This window comes from Apium graveolens, chromosome 8 (assembly GCF_009905375.1).
Source record: "Apium graveolens cultivar Ventura chromosome 8, ASM990537v1, whole genome shotgun sequence".
Lineage (NCBI taxonomy): Eukaryota > Viridiplantae > Streptophyta > Magnoliopsida > Apiales > Apiaceae > Apium > Apium graveolens.
The window spans coordinates 143,918,340-143,924,144 of NC_133654.1; positions in this window are offsets into that span (position 1 = coordinate 143,918,340).

A 5,805-nucleotide genomic window follows, 5' to 3' on the forward strand; every position below is an offset into this window, starting at 1 on the left:
TACAGTTTGTTGATTAATCTGGATAATATTTAAATGATTGCTTAAAATGATCACTTGGTTAAGTTAAGAACAATCTTTCCTTGAAGTTTAATTGGACTATAAATATAAGTGTAAAATGTAAACTTGTTGAGTTAATTGTTAAATGACATGTTTGATTAAAATTAAAACCTGTGAATCTGTTTGGTTCAAAATTTCTGTGAATTTATTTCAAACAAGGTCCATTTGCTTGATAATTTATGGAGTTTTTGGTATAAAATTTCAGTAATTACAGATTAAGTGGATTCATTTAAGTCCAAGTAAGTCAGTGTCCTAGTTGATTTGACTTTAAGTTCCTTGATAACTCATTGTACTTCATGAATTCTGATCTATCTAATGCTGGAGTTACCTAGGTATAAGTCCTGCTGGATTAAGTTTTTTTTGTTATTTGTATTTATGATCTAATTATCTGACTGAGTTTTGCAAAACAACAATTATATATATTTGTCCTCTGAGTACCTATTTAATCCTTCCAGAACTATAAGTATATGTGCTTGTGATCTGTGTATTATTAAAGGATATTACTTGAATTTTTGACACAACTTATATACATTATTTTTCAAATAATACTTTAAAAAGTAATCTGTCTGAATTGATAAATCTCAGTTCTGTCTTAAAAGTTCTCTACTAGCACTTTCCTTTAAAAAGAAAATAGATTCTTGCCTTCATTCTCTGTCAAGAACCAAATGTATAATCAAGATTAAAATATTGAACCTGGTCTGTTATCTCTTTAAATGATGAAATCTGTGTAAAATAGACCCTGAACATACTAACACTTGATTCTCTTGGTTACTTGGTTATATTGAACTACTTACATGATAATTATCACTATCTGTGCTCATACTGCTTAGCATTATTCTATTTTTAATCTACCTAATTGTTCTAAGATTATCGAAATGTTAAGTCTGGTTAAATGTGTGACCAAATGAATGTGCAAGTTGTCCTGATTACAGTCTTAAGCTGAAAACATTGAATCTGGATAAGAAATGTCTTGTTGTCTCCAATCTCTACTTGTCTAATTGATAAGTGTATTGAGTCTGTGCATCATGTTTGCTTGAATATATATAATCTGTGGACTCATAGTGCAATAATGTTTACCATTCTCTGTGTGTGTGTGTGCTTAAGCAGTTATAAGGAATCAGATAAGGTATATTGAAGACTGATTTGTGTAATAAAAATAAAATAATACACTCACACACCAGCCCTCACAGTAAGACCTGGTAGGGGAGCCTTGAGCATCCCTGTATCTGGATCACTGCTGTGATTAATGGCCACTATTTAAAGTGTAATATCTGATATAAATGATCTGAGTGTTGTATTGCCTTGAATGCTTGATGAATTAAATATATAAAAAAAAAACTGATTATGTATGCCTTGTTCTGTGTTTAATGTGCATGATATTCCTTTGGTTGCATCTCATTAATAACATAGTTTCTTGAGAAATAAATGTAACAGATTTTATTTGCATTAAAAATCAGTTCTTCTTTCAAACTCACTTCACACACATCTCATCCTTAAATGCTTCTGCACTAAAAGTACAGTTCATGTGTAATAGAGTAAGCTAGGATATCAACTTTATGTCACACTATTTCCAAAATTTGTACTTATGTACTGTGCTATTTTCTAAAGTAGACACAAAAACAAAGAATTAATACATTCTTTATTCTCTGCTGTAATAGTTTATGAATCTGTGTATACGTGCTGCATTACATCATTCATTCATATACATCATCCTAGTATCTATTAATAAAGAACTTAGACTTTTATGTAACATAGCCATGCATGCATTAAATGTTTTTTACTATTCATGAACAGTAAACAATTTTTAAAAATCTTAATTTTTAAAATCTTTTCTTTCTTCTTCTGTGTTAAATGGTTATATATATGCATATCTTGTATGCTGCATTCACACACACAGTAGTTGCATAAACTCCACTTCACTTGCACATGAACCCAAATGCTAACCCTTTTTACCCTAAACCAAGACCACTGATTGAAAACCCATATCTTCTTGAAGATATGGAGAAAAATCAGTTTCATCACCACAAAACCTCTACTTTCAAAACTGTTCAAACCTCATAACCTAAACACTATCACAACAGACACTTCCCTCCAAGATAATTCAGAAAGGGATACAAGAACCATACCATCCCTTTCTATCAAAGCAGAAAATATCAAAACCCTAAATCCCCTAATCCTAGACCTCCTGAACCTTTGCAAGCCAAAGTTTACACCAGAATGGCCAATCTAAGACAAAATCCAAACACCTCTATGAACACACCAAAGCCCCCTCCACCAAAACTGTCAAACCCTTCAAACTCCAAAAAGTTTCTTGAACTTGTCAAAAATGTCTAACCTGGCACTTGTGTTGATGTGAAGGGTGAAGTAGAGTTAATAATTAGAAGGTCTAGGTGGGATGGTCTCATGTATAACTTAGGTAAGCACTACTGCATACACCTTATGGGAGAGTTCTATTGTAACATGAATGTCATAAAAGGGGTAGATATCATATTGCATTTCACTATATCAGTCAACAAAAAGGTCATTTGTTTTGATAACAAAAGCATTAATAGGGCACTGCATTTACCTTTGTATTTATGTGAGTTGCCTTGTGAAGAAATATTCTCTCTCTTTGTTTTTAACAAATCTGAATTTGAACTAATGCTTGGCACTTTTTGTAAATCTGACATTCTTGATGGTTTATGTGATGTTAACTTTGGTATTCATTTCAAACACTTCACCAGCACTTTTCAATATATTGCTCTAATCATTAGGGCAAATGTTATGCCAAAACCAAATCAAAGTAAGTACTTTGATTTCTTTGATATGAAAATCATGTATCTTTTATGCACAAACAAAATCCATTTCATCATATCTTATATTATTCTTCTAAACATGATCAATGCACATCTTGTAGATTATATTCTTGATGGTTTATGTGATGTTATGGTTTATGTGATGTTAACTTTGGTATTCATTTCAAACACTTCACCAGCACTTTTCAATATATTGCTCTAATCATTAGGGCAAATGTTATGCCAAAACCAAATCAAAGTAAGTACTTTGATTTCTTTGATATGAAAATCATGTATCTTTTATGCACAAACAAAATCCATTTCATCATATCTTATATTATTCTTCTAAACATGATCAATGCACATCTTGTAGATTATATTCCTTATGGTATGCCAATCTCATCTTTCTTTGCCCTTTGTAATATTAACATGCCTGAAGCATTCTCTAATCTTGCTGATTCTCAAATCACTAATGAACACATAAGGCCACAAGTGCCCCTGATGCACTGTGAGCCTCAAGAGGCAATTCCCACAGTAATTCCTCAATTCATTAGAGAGGAAGATGTGTTTTTGTCTAAGTTTGAGTCTGCCAAAATCATGTTTCATGAACTAAAACTTGAACTTAAGAGGGTTAAGGAAGAAAATAATGAGATTAAAGAAAAAGTAGGAGAGTTAGAGTGTCTCACTGCCTCTTGCAAACATAGGATTGCATATTTAGAGCATTTGGCTGCATCTACTCTAGGAACTACTTGCATGAATGATCATGACATTGTCTCTTCCTTTCAAGTCCCTATGCATGATAACACTGCTATGATTCATGAGTTAGAAGAGGTCAATGTGGGTGTTAAAGGTCAACTGATTGATAATTTGCCTGATTTGGTTCATATCTGTGATGTTGATGGAAATGTGATTGGTTGAGTTTACTTGATTCTGCTGTTTGATGAACTCTGATCTATGATGTTGTATTAGTACTTGCTGTTATGTACCACTTTTGCTATTTTCTGATGTATTTGTACTTTGTAAGGATTCTGTATGGTCTGTTGGCTATGTAATATTCAAACTCTGTTGATCTTTGAATTTCAGAAGTGAATGCACTTCTCTGGTTTGTAATAACTTAAAACGGGTTCAGGATTTTGTTCTAAATAATCAGTGAACCACACTGATTATTAAGAACACTTTTGGTAATATATCATGACTTGTTTTTTTGCAAATATGTCTTTATCTATCCTATGCAGGAACAATATTTACATTATCATGTTTCTCTAGTCTTATTGAAATAAAACTGCTCGTATAAGAGTCAGTCGTATTTTGTCAGATTCAGTCTTATTGTACTCTGCCATATCTAGCATTTTGTGTTACTTAGTAACTTCTGATTTATACCTCGAAGAAATGTTTGCAAAATCAGAAATTAAAACTGTATGTTTTATGCAAAATTTTCAGAGTTAATGAACTTACATTAAATTGATATAAAGATAACAATTCTGCTGGATGTACAGTGACCAAATGTTTTATACAATGCTTATATATCTTTAACATCCTCTGTGCATTATTGAAATTAACAGACTACCAAAGGGTGGTCCCTACTTTGTATCTAATTGACGTAACTCCAGAAGGAAAAGAATGGAAAGTTTGAGTCCTTTGAATCCAGCAAGAGCTTTTCACAAGAATACAAGGGACACAACTTGACTTTCCATGCAATCTGTCAGAATCCACAAGGTAAAACATGTATATATTTTCAACCTCTGCTCATTTTGCTTCACATACACACACTAGATTAATGTATTATGTGTCAGTCTCAAACCAATCCAACTATGGAACTTGACTGTGTTAAATTACTGGGTATTAATAATGTGGATTTGTCTGTATTGTTTTGATAATCGGTTGTGTTAGAGTTATATTTTTTAGAATGTATTAGCTTTCCAAACTGTGTAGTCTGTTACTCAGACCTAGAATAGACATAGATTGTATTAGTGTTAGCATTTGTAACAATGAATATAGCCAAAATTGTCTAAATGACAAACTAGTATGTATAGTGTTAGACTTTGTACGAAGGAAATAGTTTGTATTAGTGACAGTTGGTGTAAAATATGTTTGACAAACTAGAATGCTTTGTAAAACACTAAATATTGTATTCGTGTATCATGTTGATTTCTAAAGACTAAAAAAATGCAAAAATGCATGTATGCGTAAAATTCGAAATCATTAACAAATACAATTTTTCATATTACAAATGCATGATAAACACTAGTCTCATTTTTTCCATTAATATAATCAATAAAACTCATAGTCTAGTATTCTTAAAAATATATACAGTCAACAAAAACCCTACTCATGATATAAAAATGAATTTATACAACTGCTTTGTTCACTGCATGATATATTTCAAAGGTATTGCATTACTGTTTAAACTTAAGTATTTGATTAATGAGTTCCACTTCTATTAAATACTCTAGTTAAGGTCAATCAATGTAAAATAGTTTTTGAATTCATCCTTATATGCTCAAACGGCATGCACTTGACTAAATCTATGATTAAATTGTCATGCTTACCTAGTAATTTCTATTAAATACAACTCTTCCTCATAAATATACACTCTTTTTGGCATATACCAAATAAAAGGGGAAGAGAAATTATGATCAATTTGAACAAGTATAAGAAATTTGGACCCCTAATTTCCAAATTTTAAAAAATTGTTATCTTTTTATACAAGGATCTATATGTGCTTCTATTATTATATGATACATCTAACAAATTATTTTGCAGGATCTCAAGAAAGAGATTTAATCTTTAAGTACATAAATGCTTTATGTGCACAATATTTTTCAAAAATTCATGCATACACCAAGGGGAAGCACACACACTATTAATTTTATGTTTGTTTGGAAAATACCAAAAATGGGAAGATTGAAAGGATATCTTCGATATATTATTTATTTTGGTATTTGTATGATTAAACATAAAATTAAGAACACGT